The 18,477-nt window shown below is 52.4% G+C and overlaps 1 protein-coding gene across 1 annotated transcript in view; it reads right to left on the minus strand.

Moving 5' to 3' along the window:
- Positions 1-18,153, minus strand: part of LOC128592646 (WAS/WASL-interacting protein family member 3-like) — a 43,608-nt gene extending 25,455 nt beyond the window's left edge. The window contains exon 1 of the mRNA XM_053600694.1: positions 17,894-18,153. The gene's annotated coding sequence lies outside the window, so the exon portion shown is untranslated. The remainder of the gene's footprint in view (positions 1-17,893) is intronic.
- Positions 18,154-18,477: the final 324 nt, after the last annotated feature.

Raw genomic sequence — 18,477 nt, forward strand, 5'->3', positions numbered from 1 at the left:
CCCATAACAGGCAGACGACCGACATTAATAAAGGATGGATTCAGGCGTCAGTATATAAAAGCAAACCTGCCTTGCTGAGCCAGGAGCTGGGAAGATGTTCTCCCAGCTGTGGTTCTCTTAGTGCTCAGTTCGCTTTGTTTATTGGGTTCTCTATCCTGATCTGAGGGGACGCCACCCAAGTTTAGGCATGGGCCCTCTCCTTTTTTTTTTTTTTGTAGAGACAGAGTCTCACTTTATGGCCCTCGGTAGAGTGCCGTGGCCTCACACAGCTCACAGCAACCTCCAACTCCTGGGCTTAAGCGATTCTCTTGCCTCAGCCTCCCGAGTAGCTGGGACTACAGGCGCCCACCACAACGCCCGGCTATTTTTTGGTTGCAGTTTGGCCGGGGCCGGGCTTGAACCCGCCACCCTCGGTATATGGGGCCGGCGCCTTACCGACTGAGCCACAGGCGCCGCCCATGGGCCCTCTCCTTAAGGAAGCTTCGTCTCCCAGGGTGAAAAAGGCATCATACTGAAATGGCAGATGACACAACAGGTTGACAAAGGCTGAGCAAGTCCCTCTGCAGTGTACCATGATATTATAAAGTGATCACTGTGGACTTTAATGTCGCATGTTTCTATTTACGTTAAAATAAACTCATAACCACTTACAAAAAAGCTAGTTTGGGCATGGTGCCCGTAGCACAGTGCTCAGCACCAGCCACATACACCAAGTCTGGTGGGTTCAAACCTGGCCCAGGCCAGCTAAACAGCAATGACAACTACAACAAAAAATAGCCAGGTATTGTGGTGGGCGCCTGTAGTCCCAGCTACTTGGGAGGCTGAGGCAAGAGAATCGCTTAAGCCCAAGAGTTTGAGATTGCTGTGAGCTGTGACACCACGCACTCTACCAAGGGCAACATAGTGAGACTCTGTATCAAAAAAAAAGTAAATAAATAAAAAAGCTAGTTTGTTTGTGTCTAGAACCATGTCATGTACCCCCACAGGGAATGTGCTCTTTCTTTGGAAGATGTGGCCCACGTCCCTGGCAGTGGAAGTATTCCCCAGGTATCGCTCCAGCAGATGACTGTCATGTCCCCAGTCCAGCCAGGCAGAGCAGGGTTAGGGCACAGCTCATGCCAGATGGGTCACGCCACGCTGCCTGTCTGGGCTGTGTGGCCCTATGCTACAGCCCTAGGTTTCCCTCTCTAGCTCAGATGCCAAAGTGACTTCTCAGAGCAGAGCCCCTGAGGGCAGAGTAGACAGGAGGTTGGTTCACCAATCTACCCAGGCTGGGGCTGCCCATTCTGACCCTTTGCCGGCGCAAATAAAAGGCCACACAAGCCCTCTATTTTCCACCAGATCTTCCAGCATCTGGTCTAACTCATGACCTGGTTTATTTGGGGAAATCATGAAGGGAAGAAATATGAAGTTCCAGCAGGTTTCTCAGTCAACCTGCCAGTGATTATAGCCAAGGCTGCTGACCTGCTCCAGGCTTGGAACTAAGCAGCCCCTGGCAGATTCCCTGGGCCAGAGGGAGGAAGCGCATGTCCATGACCCTGCGAGGTCTGACCCAGGTGCTGTCATACCCTGAAAACACTGTGCAGGCTGGCAAAGCCGAACATGCCACAGACAGATTTGTCCCAAAGCATTTGGAGCCAGATTCGTCCCAAAGAATTTGGAGCCAGATTTGTCCCAAAGCATTTCACAAGCATGCGAGTAAATAAATCAGTCTAAAATTTGCCACTTTACAGAATAAATGAACAAGATTAATCTAAGTTGTCTAATATTATTGAACAGTTTTCAATAAATATTGACTTTGCTTATGGACCTCCAATCCACAAGTCTTAGAAGTATTACTAAAGACTAATAAATAAGTCTTACTTATTACTTCATTGACAGATATATACAAAGGTGTCATTAACCTGAATAAAGTTGCAGGAAAGCCCAACTCTGCCCTCAGTTGAGAACCACTCACAAGATGTTTGTGAGGTCATCATCCTGGCTCGTGGGTGAGGTCGCAGGGTGGATGCTCTCATCATACTATCTCCCTTTCCAAAATTGTATTCATGGGTAAAAAAGAGAGAGAAATAAGAGAGTCTATAGAAATAAAAGTTCAAAGCATTATGACTTGGCATTATGAAGTGACTTCTGTGGGGCTGTGATCCAGGTTATCTAATGAGAACCCAAGAAAGCAGTGTTACCACCAGAAGAAGCCTAGTCTGCCCTCAAGTGTAGACCACTGGCAAACTCAGTCTTTTGCTGCAGTTACAAGATGCTTGCAATCAGGCTCTGATGCCTGATTATTCATGCCAGTGGGTGTAGGCACCAGGTGAGGGATGCCCAGTTCAATGTGAATTTCATATAAACAAGATTTTTTTAGTGTAAGTATGTCCCAAATATGTCATAATTGGGATATACTTGCATTAAAAAATTACATTTATTTGTCTGGAATTTAAGTTGAAGTGGGTGCCCTGTGTATTTTTCCTTGCTAAGTCTGGCAACACTATACTAGGTGGCTGCAGGTTGTTCTGGGCCATGTCCAGACTGCTGGTGGCAAGCATCCAGGTGGGCCAGGCCTCCCCAGATAAGCAGCAGGAGGTGGTCCCCACTGGACGGGTGGCAGCAAAGCTGCTCTGAATGACCTTTCAGAATAGAGCCATTTAATCCACTCCACAAGCAAGGGGTCACTGTGCATTTTGCTTCAGACACACAGGGAGTTTCAGTGGGACAAAAGTCAATAACAGTCAAATTTAATAGGTAGATTGAAGTTGGCAAAGTGAGTTTAGATGCTTTATATCAAATGTGTGATTGCTTCTTTGTTTGAGGTTGCAGATGTCAGAGGTTTATGGGAGAAGAACTTAAAAGAGAGACAGTTCTTGCCACTAGCTTAATTCTCCGGTGAATTGGGGAGAGCCTATCATTTTATCTGAAATGCACAGTGTGCCCATTTCAGCTGGAGGAATGTCAGGGACCCACCAGGACACAGCTCAGTCAGTACCATAGGGTGGCAACACAGATGGTGACCAGGGAGGCTGGGGTGGCAGAGCCAGGAGACCAAGTCTCAGGCAGAGCTTAACAGTTTGTGAGAGTTGGGGAGGGAGCAGTCAGCCAGAGGGGCACACACACACGTGTGTGGTCGTTGCTGTTGTAAAAGGTACTGTGGAGTATGCAGGGTCCATTGCAACAGTCCAACCGGGCCCCAAGCCCTGGGATGGCAGCAGGCAAAGCATGGTCTTTCTCGATAGGGGCGGAGCTGGGGATTGATGACCAGAGTGAGAGCTGGGCCTGCTGCCCATGGCCTGTCACTCAGGAGAGATCCTCCTGGGAGTGGGTGGGACATATCTGAACGGTTGGAGCCTACAGCTGAGACAGCCCGGGTTTATTACCCTAGAAGGAGCCCATCAGATGTGGGCTGGAGAGTGAACGAGGCCTGCCTGCCAACCCACCAGGCATGAAGGGACAGTGAGGGCGGGAATGAAATGGCCAGAGAGGGCTAGGGAGGCAAGTTTGTGCGGACGGAGGTGCTGGGAGCCATGCGGTCTGTCATAGACTGCTGGGACGTGGGCTAGGGTTCAACTCCTGCCTTCACCTGCCCTGTTGGCTGTCTCATCAGTACTGGGCCTGACAGCTAGTTCTGGCTCCAGCCCTGGCACCAATCTGTGTTATTTGAACAAATCATGCCTCTTCTTGGAAGCTGCTTTCCCATGAGCACAAATGATGAGGCCCAGAGAGCTAGAGTTCGTTGTGCCTGGGAAGTCACAGCCTCTCTCCTAGGCTGGCTGACTGGTCCCCAAGCCTGGGATGGCCGCAGGACCTCCCCCCTTGGCCTTCATGACTCCGCTGACACTCAGGGACACACCGTGCTGCTGCTGCCTCATCCTCAGTGCTTACCCAGGGGGCCTGAAAATGAAAATAGCTGGGAAGAAAAGTGAAACCAGCCTCTCCTTTCTCAGGGACAAGGAACTGACAGCAAGCCCAAGTGGCGAACAAAGGTTACTCTGTGGCCCTCGAAGTAAAGACTCAGAGAAACCTTTGGGACTTCCTCATTCCTGGTTTTCATTTCTCAATGGCTCTGGTTCCTGGGACGCAATAGGCCCCAAAGGCTGTCACTACAGCCCTGTCAGCCAGGTGACCCAGGTGGCCTGCCTCTCCCTGCCTGCACTAGAGTCAGCCCTGCTGCTGAAGTGGGGGCAGAGACCCAGCACACAATCACATGTGTGCCTGGGCAAGCACGGCCACGTACAGGAGCATGCTCTCGCCGGCGTCCACGCGTCCATCCTCGAGTGCACACACATATCGTGACACTCCACCCACAGCTGTCCCCCGGTACAAACCCATATAGACACACCCAAGCACACTCTCTCTCCCTCCAGCCTCCGTCCTCATATGCATCCACACCGGCACAAACACACCGGGGGCCGTGGCCATGGGCACGCTGCACTCGGGCATCTGCCCCCACTGCGGCGGTGCTTGTACATGCCCAGTGCACAGATACATAATCAGCAGTGCAGCCTTGCTGCTGCCGTCAATCCAGGCATGGGTCCACCTCTCCCTTGGCCAGCAGAGCAGTGCCCCATAACTGCATTTTGTTCTATTTGCATTGACCCAGAGGGCACTTAAGACCCAGGCCCTTGAAAGGGCACCCACCCTTCAAAGGACAGGCCCCATGTGTGCTAAACGTAGAATGGCTACTGGGCTTCTCCAGCACTGAGGAAGTTCTTTTTATTTCTATGCAAGAGAGCCTCTTCCAAGCTACAGGGAATACAGACACACTCAAGTTACTTTGAGTTATGACCTTTCTTTGTTGTAAAGAAAGGCAGGACAGAGAGATAGATGGGCACCAGCAATGCCCCACAGTTAGGACTTGGGGCTTAGGACTCAATCATGACAACACTTGCTGAGCGCTTCCTCTCACCGGTTGTGGCACAAGCTGCTCGGTGTGCCTTCTCCTGGGTGCTCTCCACAGCCCTGGGACTAGGTTACCACCATCATCCCCAGCTGAGGAGGACGGTGCTGAGGCTTAGAGAGGTTTGCAACTTGCCCAAAGTCCCACTGCTGGTCATCAAGGCTGGGATGCAAACCCAAGCTGTTGGGAGCCCAACAATGTGGCCTGGAGCGCCACTCTGCTGAGGTGGCCCATAGCTTGTCGCTCCTTAGAAGCTCGTGACTGTGGCTCCCACTGCAGTGGGTCTGCCATTCTCATAACACAACTCCTGGCACCCCTGCGTCCCTCTGCTTCTCACTCTGCGGGTCCCTGATTCAGAACTCCCAGAGAGATGAACCTTCAAGGTCAGATTCCTGCTGATGTGGAACCCTCTGAGGCAAAGAAAGAAAACCCTCCCCCACCTGCACCCTCATGCCTGTCTCACCGGGTGGCGGCCGTCATGGGGTGGGACAGTCAGCCTCAGTCAGGGCAGAGGTCACAGTCAACACAGCAGCCCCTGTGAGTGGGACAGACACGCCAACCACAGAATGTCCCCGGTGCTTTCAAATACCATGACTGGAAATCTTTACTGAACTACATTTCTCATTTTCTTGACTTTCTAAGATTGATCTAGTAAGTATAATTGGACTTTTAAAAATTAGTCTGGATTTTATGAGTCCTGGGACATTGTTCTGAATTCCATCTGGAGCAGGCTGTGTAAGTAGGAGGTATGGAGAGCTATTGTGTGGTTACAATCAGGAAACTCCCTAAACATCTTTTTAAAGTGCATTCCTGCTTGGTTATTTGCCCTCATTTTAATCTGGAAGCAACAATGAGAAGGAAAAGTCCCTGGCAGTGGGTTCTAGCGAACCGAGCCATGGTGGAAGCTGCAGAGGCAGGCAGGCCGCTTCTCCTGCGCGTGCAGCCTGCTGCCAAAGCCACCTGCCCTGAGGGGCCTCTGGGGACTCCTCAGCGGCGTGGGCATGTGGGCCTGGCCAGCTCCCCGTTATCTCCCTTCCCAGGAGCCACCTCTGCTGACAGGGGACAGAGACAAATGTCTCAGGTCATTCCAGCCCCGTCACACCCACATGCACAGGCTGCTAATCCTCTCTTGGAACTGTCAGGAAAAGCCCATTTTAGTTTGATCCTCTGCACAAATAGATGAGAGGCCACAGACCTTGACGTCTGCGAGTCTGAGCATTGTTCAGCGTCTGTCAGAAAACATCCATATTTAGGTTGGTCGGCAGAGGCATGAAGGAAGCAGCCAAGGTCTAACTTCATTGAAAAGACCTGCTGGGGACAAATATTCATACCCTAAGCTGAAGTCTGAATTGGGAACACCATCCAGCGCCCAAACCCAGAAACTCCCAGGAGCCAGTGTGTTTACAGGATAATCAGGTCCTCTGGGCTGGTCCCCCCAAGCTGACTGAAGGTGGCTGATCTTCAGTTTCCATAAGTTCAGGAGGCCATGGAGAGCAAGGCTTCCAGTGGGGCTGGAATTCAAACCCCTCTCCTCACAGGCGCCGGGTGGGTTTGTGTGCAGCTGCCAGGCTCACGGGGAAGGGGAGGTGAGCTGGGTGTGTGAAATTGAGGCAGCCTTGGTCCTGGCAGCTCCTGTTTTCCTAAATCATGAGCGGGTCAAATAAGGAGATTGCCTCAGACCTCATGCTGCAGGGCGACCGTGTCTATTACATGATATAGACCAAAACTCACAGGTACACCAGGCGAGACTAGACTGCTAAGTGGAATGTACGTGGACGACCTTATTTTGTGGGGGGGGGGGGGCGGGAGGGGAATCCCACTTTGTTTTGTTTATATTTTCTCCTTACTTTGCAGAAGAAATAAGATACCTTCTACCAAGGTTGTACATAATTTCTACCCCATCACCTGCCTTGGAAACTCTCCTAAGAGGGTTAATCTTCACAATATTGGTATTCTAGTTTTGTTCTCCTGACCTTTAGCCTGCATTGCTGACCGAAGCTTTTTAAAGGAATCTCTTGTGGCCCAAAAGAGAACTGGAGTTGTGGTATTCTGAGGAAGGAGGGCCTAGAGACAAACTACCCCAGGGGAAGTGATTCCCGATTGGAGAAGTGAGGCCAGCCCTCACTTGGGTGCTCTCACGTGGGTGATCTGAAACTCTATAGCTTAGGGCCATCACTTAATGCAAACAGCCCTTCAAACCCTAACTGCCCAGCATGCCCATGCAGGACCATCGGAGCACAGGGAGGGGACAGGGGGGTTGGGCACAGGGCCCTGGGTGTCTGCCCAGCCCTTTCCAGAGAATGCAGCCTTCTTCTCTCTTCTGACTGACAATGGAATAAAGGGGGAAAGAGGCTGCACATTTCCCCTCAATCAATGTTACCGAGGCCCTTCTAGAAAGCCCCCTACACAGGGAACTACAATGGGGCATGTTCCTGAAGGTCTCTGCTTAGGGACGGCCCCCAAAGTGTGATCAGGACTCTTCTTGAGCTACCAGGTCCTTCAGGCTGAGACACACAGCAGGACATCTCCAGGGCCAGGGCGGGAGGGGGTGGACACAGGGCCTGGATGTGTGAGGCAAATGTGTGCCCAGAGGGGTCTGAGTGGGACAGGACTGAGCAGCAGGGTTCTCTGGGCACCGACTTTTGTTGAATCCTACATTTATTTCCTGGGTCTGCTGTAACCAAGTGTCACAGACTTCATGGCCTCAAACACAGAGACATATTGTCTTGCTGTTTCGGAGGCTGCAAGTCTGAGATTAAAGTGTTGGCAGGGTCGGTTTCTTCTAAATCCTCTCTCTGACTGCTAGGTGGTCACCTCTCCCTGAGTCTTTCTATCATCTCCCTTCTGTACGTGCCTGTGTCCAGCATCCCTCTTCCTATAGGTATACCAGTTATACTGGGTTAGAGCCACCTGAAACACCTCATTTTATCCCCCAGGATAGCTCAGGATGTGACCGTATGTGGGGGTAGTTTTAACTGCGCTACCCCCACATACGGTCACATCCTGAGCTATCCTGGGGGATAGGACTTCAACACATAAATTTTAGGGGGACAAAAATTCAGCCCTAAGCTTCAATGAAAAGCAATGAGTATCTTATCCTCAATGGACAGTTTTGTAACCCTACTGCCAGCTAAAGAAAGCCACCTCACCTATAAAGGCACAATCCCACACTACAAAGCATTTCACTTACAATTTCTCCTTCAATCTCCCCAAGCCCCCTAAAGTGAGTAGAAAAGGCATCCTTGTCCCATTTCACAGATGAAAAGACAGAGGTCCTAAGAGGTGAAGTAGGTGGCCCTGAACTCCACTGCCAGAAAACATTAGGGCTGGGCTGAGACCTGGTGTCTGCTTTTGTTTTCTGTTGCCATAACAGAAAACCACAGACTGGGTAATTTATAAAGAAGAGAAGTTCATTTCTCACAATTCTGGAGGCTGGGAAGTCCAGGAGCACAGTGCTGGCATCCGGCAAGGGTCATCCCGTGGCAGAAGGGCAGGAGGAGAGGAAATTGGCTAATTTCATCCTTTTTATTAGCGCCCACTCGCTTGATAACCATCAGGAATCCATTCATGAGGGTGGGGCCCTCAAGACCTTTCTCACCTCTTACAGGTCCTGTCTCTCAATGCTGTCGCATTGGGGAATACATTTCCAGCACACAAACTTTGGGGGATTCATTTGGACCATCACCCTTGGCCTCCCCACTCCTCCTGCAGCCCTCTTACAAACTCATTGGGTTTAGGACCAGAACATTTTCTTCCAACGAGGGAAGAAAATACTTCATCAAGAGCTTCACACCAAAATCAAGGTTGCCGACACTCTGCTTGTTATTTAACTTGCCAGCGCTTCATTGCATAACATTTATCTATTAAACAAAGTTACTACTCTCTGCAGTTGGCTGTGGTCTGCTGCTGTGGCATCATTGCTAGCCACTTCTTCTGTATTGTAGCTCATGATAGCTCAGTGAAATAATATTTTATAGATTAGAAAATGGAGGTACGAGGAGGTGAAATAAAGCAGCTAGTCATTGCTGCGGAGCAGGGCAGTGACCTCAACTCAGGTAAGGGTAAGTTAGAAGCCTTTGTTCTTTGCAGGGTAGTGGCCTTCAACAAATTCATTTATTCCACAAGTATTTGTTAAGGACCAGCTTTATGCCAAGCACTGCTGAGGGCCATTCTAGATACTTGGAATTCATCAGTTTATAAAACCAACACCAATTTCTGGCCTCAGGGAGCTTATATTCCATCAGGAGGAGACAAATAACAATATAATTAGAAAGTAAATTATGTCACATATAAGTAAAAAGTGCTATGGAAAAAAGGACCCGGTTCTGGATGGATGATCAGGAATGTCTGGGTGGGACAAGCTGTGATTTGAAATCAGGTGGTCAGGGAGTGCTCAAGGAACTGGGGAGATCTAAGGAGGGGATCAGGAGTCCAGCAGTCTGCACTCCTGTATCAATTCTGCCAATTTCTAGCTCAGTTCCCGAGTGTACTTGAGAAAGACCTCTCTGGGCCTCAGTCCCCCACCTGTCAGACAGAGGTGCTGATCAAAACTCTTGGCTTTTCTCCAGCCCTCTGGAGGTTTTTGTGGCCCTGAAGAGAAGCCCGCATGGTGTGGAGCTGTGGATTTACTCACCTCCTTATTTTTCCTACAAGATCTGGCTCTATTTCCTGGCATCCTCCTCGCCCCAACTAATCCCTTAATTTGTTCTGAACCTCTTCTCCAGGAAGGGTTGCTGGGTTGAGCTGGGCTCAGAAAAGTTCTGGAACAAAGCTAGGTCCCATGGCCACACTGGACAACTTCCACCCTCCATGTGAGCTGCCTCTGAGATTGTGGTGTGATCATGGTGGGCACAGATGGTCCCAGCTGCAAGGTCTGTCAGAGACCTTCATTTTACAGATGGGGAAACTGAGTCTAAGAGGCAGGAAGGGACTTGTCTAGGGTCTCACAGAGGTCACTGGCACTATCTGATTTAAAAAAAAAAGAACAGCTTTACTGAGGTGTCATTAATGTCATACATTAAACTACATATAACGTGCAGTTTGATGAGTTTTCACATGTATGTACAGCCATTAAACCATCTCCAGAATCAAGGTTCTTAACATTTCGATCATCTCCCAACTTTTCTCCTGCCCTCTTGTCCTCACAGCCCTCTCCCCACAGACCGGCCCCTCAGACCTGCTTTCTACCACTGCCCATCAGTTTCTGCAGGCATTTTAAGGTGGAGCTGACAGGCCTGGTTGACATATTGGGTGTGGGCTGTGAGGGAAAGACAAGGGGCCATATGACTCCAGGACTGTGGCCTGAGCAGCTAAAGGCTGCAGTTGTCAACCTCTGAGAGAAGGGTGGAGCATAGCGGAGGGCGGCTTCCACAGCTAGGTTTGGGAGCTATCTGCAAGCTGTGGAGTAGCTGCTCGAATAGGGAAGGCAAGGGTGGCAGCTGGCTGGGAGAGCCTAGAGTTCACACTGTGATGGCCTAAAAGCCAGGGCCCGGGCCTCCTGCATGTGGGGACTGGCTCTCTGGGACAGACACGTTGCCTGCACTCCACTCTGCCGCGGGGCTCTCCAGAGCCCAGGAAGGAGCCCATCCAGGCCAAAGCTGGGTCTTCCTCTCAGTGCTTCTTGTGCCCACACAGTGCCTGGGCCCTTGTAAGGGCTTAGAACACGCTGTTGAACAACAGGGCAGGGAAGGACAAAGAAAAACTCCTACAAAGTCACAGAAACTCGTTTCTGCTTTCTTCCCAGAACCAACCACCGCAGAGGCCGTGAGTCACTCAAGATTTTTGATTCTCTACCATAGGCTGGAGGACAATTCCCAGGCAATAGTGACTACTCCTAGGGCCAGGAGGGTTCCCTTTCCCTCCCAGGACCTCACCTCTGATTCTGCAGAGAGGGGAAAAGCAGGATGACATTTTATTCAGTAACACTATTCAGGAACATTCCTTTAGCTGATCTCCTGATAACCTCACTGCCTAAGAGGCAGTTAGGTCTTCTTACCCTACTTTACAGATGGGGGAAGGGGGTAACAGAGAGAAGGTGACTGCAGGACTGAGCCCACAGCCGGTGACTTCACTGCCACCTCCCACAAGGAGGGAGCTCTGTTGAACAGGGGCGGGACCCCTGGCGACATTGTCTGAAGGCTTGAGGGAATCTGCCTGTGCCTGTCCCCCTGCTGGGCACTGCCCCCTCCACAGATCTCTGCTCTCCCCTGCAAACCTACCTTAAAACATCAGTCCCATCCAGACCAGCTACCCGTCTTTCCCACCTGCCAGCACCCCATCCTGGCCTGCAACAAGCCCACATTGCTCCTGCCCTAACCTGCCTTCTCTGGCCACCCAGCCTCTTTCTACCGCCGGTGTGGCAGAGCCTCGTGAGAGTACCCTCTGGAGCCCCCCATCCCTGCAGAACATTCACTGTGCTCTTGGCAATAAGCCCAGGTGTGCACCTCCCCCCATGCCTTGCCAGTACACGGATAGCAGGCAGTGGCCTAGCCCTCCCGTGGCTGGAGAAAGTGAAGCATTGGGTGACTCACGATGGCCCTGGTGAGTGTTGACGAGTCCAGGGCATGGGGTAGAGGGGGAAGCCCGCCTGGGGTCCATGTGGCCATCCAGGGAAGAGAGATGGATAGGGTCAGCAAGAGGAAGAAGCAAGGAGAGCGTGTTCGGGCAAAGAGGAGGGCAGGGCAGAGGCGTGAGGAGCAGAGAGGGCCTGCATGCCCGAGTGGAGGCCAGGGAGGTGAGGGCATCTGGAAGGAAAGAGGATAGAGTCTGTGAGTCTGGGACACCAGCAGGGAAGGACTGGGGCTAGGAATGGGGAGTGAGTGAGCAGAGGTCTGGGGGCCAGCATGGCCCTGCTGTGTGTGTGTGCGCTGGGGGGAGCCCCAGGCCCGGCTCCACTCAGCAAGGCCCGGCAGCTCCCAGTGGCTGCCTGTCAGAGAGGCCGCTGTCCTCACGCCCACTGCCGGCTGCACCTGCAGCCCGGGGACAGGAGGAGACTAGGCTCTCCTCTGCTGAGAAGTTTTGACCCAGGCGGAAGGGCCAAGCCTGGAATATGCTGACCTCCATCTCCCGTGAGGCTCAGGACCTGAAGCTCATTCCTTCCGGCGTCAAAGCCCCGCTGAAGCCAAGGGCAGGCGAGGCCCAGGGCAGGCCAGGGCAGGGCTGCTCAGGAGTGTCCACTTTCCTCCAGCTGGTTCCCAGAAGGGCAGTGGCTTTCCCCAGCCCTGATGAGGGGAGGAGGCCAGGGTCAGCGTGGCACACAGTGGGGAGGTGCCGGCTCACTGCTTCCCGGGTAGGGCCCTGCCCAGAGCACTTGAAACCACGGCCTTTCGGGAAACTTTAGTTGGTTTTGAAACCAATCCGGTCAGTTGCACAGGAACAAGGCACATAGGGCCTGTGACTGGATCTGTGAGGGCAGCTTCAGGCAGGCCTGGGTGTGGGGGTCCTCACCCCGGGCACCACCCTCACCCCACAGCAGCTCAAAGAAGAGTCTGAGGTGGGAGGAGGCGGGTGATGGCGGTGGTGATTACCAGATGTGAGGGGGGCCTCTCCCTAGTCTCTGGTATCCTGGGGAGGGACACTGAGGTCAATTAGTGACCATAGCCTTCAGTGTGAGGCAGAGACGTTGGCAAACTGGGGTTCTCCCTGCCTGGGGTGCAGAGGGCCCCACAGTATGAGGAGCCTGGTAAGGTTCTTTGAGACTTCTCCTCAATTAGTGCCCTTGATTCTGAAACTCAGCACCCTGGGATTCCTTTCCCTAGGTAAACTGTGAGCACCGAGGTCCCTTGTCACACCAAGGGCTCGCATCCAGCTGGGAGTTCTTAGCTGGAGACTTTTGAGACTCTTCCACTGGGCGGGGGATGCACACAGCATATTCTGAGACTCAGACACCCCCAGGGTGGCAGATGCACAAAGCTTCTGGCTTCAGAACCCCTGGAGGTCCATGTGTGGGAGTTAGGATTAGCCTGGGAATTCAGAGCCATTCCCAGGGAGCCCCTCCCAGGCAGCACATAGCCTTCTGCTCTGTGTTCTGGGTCTGCTTCTGTGGAATCTTCCCTGTGGTCCCGAGATCTCAAGGGCGTGGGCCATGCTTCATTCCACTTAGAACCCAAAGTCAGGCCACAGAGCTGGCCTCTGTAAGTTTCTTGGGAAAATAAACAGAGCAAACTCATAATGAACTCTCAACTCCTGTCTCCCACCTTTGTCTCTAGAGCCTAGCACAGTGCCTGACACAGCAAATGCTCAATACATGTCTGGCAGCTGACTGTGTGCTTCCCAGATAAGCCCTGTCCCATAGCCAGTAAGGACTATCGGACATTTCCCAAATGTGCTTCTTGTTTTCCAGCTTGTCAGCTCTTGAGCTCTCTGCCTGGTAGGGTGGGGGAGGCTTCCCAAGAGCCTCTTCATCAGTTGATACTCCGTCATTCATAGACCTCCTTTTCTGGGATGAATTCTCTGAGCAGCTTGACCCAAACCCAAAGCCATCCCCACTCAGAGATGCCCAAGGACACTCCTCGCCTCACTCAGAACCACCTGAGCCTCAACCCTCACTCGCACACCCCAACCCACAGCCCTCTCCTCCCTAATCTCAGCACCCAACTAGTGCACATATCATCAGCTGTTTGTCAGCAGTTTGCAGAGAAGTCCAGATGTGCATACACCTCCACTCTGTCTGCCAAATCATTCCCTCTCTAAGCACACACATGCACAGGCTCAGTGCTCCTCAGGAGACACCAGGTTGGCTGACACTGAGAAGCTCTGGACAAGTTACCTTCTGCCATCAGAAAGCAAGTGGTGGTTTCAGAAGAGCCTAGAGCTGGTGGTCAGGAAGCCTGGGCAGGTGACCTTGGAAAAGTCATCCCCCAAGCATCAGTTTCCCCACCTATAAAATAAAAGAGTTGGACCAGATTATCTCTCAGGTTTTTCTTGTTACCAAAAGTCTGATATTTGGAAACTCAGTGACTCTGTCACAAGAATGGGATTCCTTAAAGTGACTGTACAGTGAAGGAGGAGAGAAAGGTACCTAGGGGACCTTGTGAATGGTGAGGCAGAGTGTCTGCCCTCCAGGCTCCCCAGGCTCGGCCTGTCTCCTGAGCCAGGCTCCTTCTGAGAACTGCCCAGCAGCTGGGGAGACAGAGAGGTCACTGGAGCTCCCCCGTGTCAGGCCTCTGCTTGTTTTACTACATCTGTCATAAATTCTCATGGGTGTGATGGGTAGGTGGCCTTGTGGTCAGCTGGCCTAGCGCATTTCAGGCACATTTCCCAAGGAGCCAAGCCATGAAATTGGCTCCCAATTTCAGAGAAATGATAACAAATTGACTCCAGCAAAGGACTACTCTTTCAAGGACATTAAAGCCAGCTGTTATTTCTGCAGCTTGCGCGCCCTCCCCAACTCTCCTGGTGGCTGTTTCCCCGTGGGGCTGCCACTCCCACACTTCCCTTGGAAAGTGGGTTCCACCACCACACTCTCAGTTCCAACCAGCAGCACTTTGGGCTGGGATTCTCCACCTTGGACTTGCTCCGAGAATTTCTGGAAGCATCAAATGGTGCAAACAGATCGTTTTTATTATGGTTTTAACCTACTGGCCCTGCATCACCAAGATCATGGGGCCAGAGGCCAGCCTTTCCTTCTCACTGCCCCCCAGCCCAGTCAGTCCTATCTCTTCTTCCTCCAATTCTCCACTGACGAGCTCTAGAGGGGCCCTCAGTCCTTGGCACACCCTCCTGCCCTCTCTAGGCCATGTCTGATGACCTGAGGGTTTCAGGGATGACAGACTGGCCTCCAAGACCCTCCCGTCCTGCCTCAGCCTGTGACCCTGAACAAATACTCCCTCTCTCCATGTGAAACCAGCATCGCTGGCTCCAAGCTGCCTCCCAAAGGGCTTCAGGGATCTGCCAACATTAGGTTAGAATGTTTCTAAGGTGGGGCGGCGCCTGTGGCTCAGTCGGTGGGGCGCCGGCCCCATATGCCGAGGGTGGCGGGTTCAAATCCGGCCCCGGCTGAACTGCAACCAAAAAATGGCTGGGCGTTGTGGCGGGCGCCTGTAGTCCCAGCTACTCGGGAGGCTGAGGCAGGAGAATCGCTTAAGCCCAGGAGCTGGAGGTTGCTGTGAACTGTGTGATGCCATGGCACTCTACCGAGGGCAATAGAGTGAGACACTGTCTCTACAAAAAAAAAAAAAAAAAGAATGTTTCTAAGGTGAAGATTTTCCTGTTCTTCAAAACTGTAATAAAAAAACACACTCACAGGGTGGTGCCTGTGGCTCCAGGAGTAGGGCACTAGCCCCATATACGGGAGGTGGTGGGTTTGCCTAGCAGAACCACCAAAATCCAGGGCTATGGAGTCGGTCAGGGTCTCATGCTAGCCCAGGTATCCAGTGCCCTCCCTTAGATCAGGGTTCCCAATCCCAGCGCTATTCGTATTTGGGGTCAGATAATTCTTTGTTGAGAAGAAGTAAGGGGGCTTTCCTGTGCCCCGAGGATCAGCATCTCTGGTCTCCACCCACTTTGCCAGTAGTAACATTCCTTTCAGTTGGGAAAACCAAAAATTTCCCAAAAATTCCTTATTATTTTCACCAATTGGCTTAGTAAATAAAAACTGAAAATAGAAAACCATCAAATAAAGTTTTGCTAATAAAATACTGTTTACATGGGATTTGAAGTAAGACTTTTTTTTTTTAGAGACAGAGTCTCACTTTATCACCCTTGGTAGAGTGCCGTGGGGTCACAGCCTACAGCAACCTCTAACTCCTGGGCTTAGGCAATTCTCTTGCCTCAGCCTCTGAGTAGCTGGGACTACAGGTGCCTGCCACAACGCCCAGCTATTTTTTTGTTGCAGTTTGGCTGGGGCCGGGTTTGACCTTCCACCCTCGGCATATGGGGCCGGCGCCCTACTCACTGAGCCACAAGTGCCGCCAAAGTAAGGTTGTTTAAAAACCAGAATCTGTAGTTAAGAAAGCCTGTGACCAGCTGGACAGGTTGCTATTCAAGGATCTCCTGACGGCCTGACTCTCCTGCTTGGGTGTGGCCCCTCTGCTACCCTCTTAGCTGTAAGGGAGAAACAGCCCTTCCAGGCTGGGCATGCTAGACGGATGGAGAAGTGAGCTGGTCATACCACTGCAGTGTGGGCTCCACAGTGGAGGAGCAGAGGGTTTGGTTCGGTTTGTGTCTGGCACAAATCAGCTGCTCATTAAATATTCTTTGAATGAAAGTGAAACTCATTCCCAATGTCTTCTGGGGCCTGAAGGTTCTCCACGACCCTTCTAAGGATGGGAAGATGGGCTGGGCTGTCCTGGGAACCCTCTTGTTCTGCTGCCCTGCTGCTCTGGAACCAAAAACTTTGCATAGGAGACTGGCTCCGTCAAAGGGGACAACACAGGCACACCTTCTGCAAGTACCCTGGTTGGGGAGTGCCGGCCTGGATATCCATAGGAAGGTAACTCATTTCTCCCTATTCATCTTTGAAGGCTGCTCCCAGCATTCCATACACTGTAGGGGTGTACTCTTACCTCAAAAGCCCCTCTGTAGGGGTGGGCTCAGAACATGATTGGTGCTCTGCTAGGCCAGGAGCTCCCTGAGGGCAGAGACAGTCTGTTTCATCCCTGAACTCCATGATTGTGTGTGGAAGGCCCCTGTGTCGTGGTGCAGGCTGGCCTCTTATGCCCCCACCCCACCCTGGACACTGGCACTCCCCTGCCCCGGCCCAGGGCAGTTAACACCTGAGGGCACTCATGTTGGGTCCCTCAGCCTTCCCTGGCCCCACCCTCCCAGACTGCTTGTCCTCAGACACATAGCTAATGTCTTCAGGCCTAGATTTCCTCAACTGCCAGACCACAATAGTATCACCACCTCCTTTGTCAGCCATGGGGATTAGATAGCACAATCCTTGTGAAGTGAGAACACTGCCAGGTGCCTAGTAAGCTAGACACGGCCACCACATATTCCTGCTGAGCCCAACCACCTGCGGGTCGGAACTAGCCAAGTGGGGATGCCTGCTTGCCCCAATTACTAGGCAGAGGAGCATGGAACTCCCCCACTAAGGGGGGGACAGCTGGTGCTTCTAAGTGGCCAGAATAAAGCCTCATGCAACAACATCCAGAGACTCGGAGGCTTGAGAATCTGTCTCCTCCCCAAACTCCCAGGCCCTTCCTCTTCCTGCAGGCCATGCCTGGGAGCATGGAGGTGCTGTAGGCTCAGCTTTGACCTCTGTCTGTGGGGGAGGAGCAGCTCCCCAGCTGTCACAGAAGCTATGCAATGTGCAAAAGCCGTGAGGGTAGGGAGAGGGGCTGTCCCAGCCAGGACATCCAAGGGGAAAGGGACGCTGCTTACGTTTTAGCAGGCTCTATTACTTCAAAGGACACAATGCCTTGCCCCTGTGGAAATGTGGACACCTCCCACTACAGCGGCAGGCTCAGGCCAAAATCCCCCACATGTTGTAGTTGACACTGTCCAGGTGGGCAGTTTGTTTATAACACAAGTCCTCACCTACCAGAGTAGCCACCCAGCAGAACTTAAAAAGAAAGGTATCCTGCAAATGACAAAAATGGGCTTTCTTATTCTGTTCAAATCAAAAAGGCAACGAGGGAGCCTCACCCCGTCAGAAGCCCTGGGAGCAGCAGCACTGCACTGCGGTCCCCGGAAGGAGGCTCAGGCTTTGGGTTTTCTTCAAGCCCCTGTCTTTCACCACCAATTTATGAATATGGAGAAGCAGCTAAAACCCGTTGTGGAGGTTCTCTTTGCTGAAGACAGTGAGGTTGAGAGGAATTACTGACAAGGTTATCCCAGCGTCTGTCCTTGGCATCTCAGAGAGAGGAATGGCCTCCCTCAGCCTGCTGCCCCCTCTGCTCCCCCCATCACCACCTGCTGGTGCTCACACTGCCACCTGGGGGTCACACTGATGCAAACACCCACACCCCATCCAGCACAGCTCCTGGGGCATCTTCCCAGAACCAGCCCACCCCTCACCACCTTCGGAGCAGCCGCCCCAGCCCCAGCACCACCTTCCCCTACCTGAGTCATTGTCATGGACTCCTCCCTGGTATCTATGGTTCTGCCTCCGCCCCTCTGCAGTCCATCCCCCAACAGCTGCAGAAAGATGGTTCTAGCATGTGAGGTTGAAGCTGTCACTCTCCCAGAATGCTCCAGAGTCCAGAGGGCACTTCCCATCTCACACCGGGTAAAATCTCAAGTCCTTTCTGTGGCCTGCACAACCTGTGCCCCCACCTACCCAGCACCCTGACCTTGGACCTTACCTTGTCCATCTGCCCCTTGCTCCCCAGGCACACTCCAGCCCTGCACTCGTGCAGCTCCCCGACTCTGCTCCCAGATGTGGCCACTGCACTTCCTCACTTCCTTCAAGCCTAGAGAGGCCTCTCTGACTGGAGAGGCCTCCCTGACCATCCTGACAAAACCGCTGGCATCTGCCCCACTGCCCACCCCAGTCTCTTGTACTCTTTTCTTCACAGCATTGCCGATCCACCTGCTGTTTCCTGCTTATTTATTTTATATCTTTCTTTCCGGAACTTCACTTCCTCAGGGCTGGATGTTGTATCATTCCAGGCTGCGTCCCTAATGCTCAGCAGTCCATGGAAGGA

Source organism: Nycticebus coucang, chromosome 8, assembly GCF_027406575.1.
Source record: "Nycticebus coucang isolate mNycCou1 chromosome 8, mNycCou1.pri, whole genome shotgun sequence".
NCBI lineage: Eukaryota > Metazoa > Chordata > Mammalia > Primates > Lorisidae > Nycticebus > Nycticebus coucang.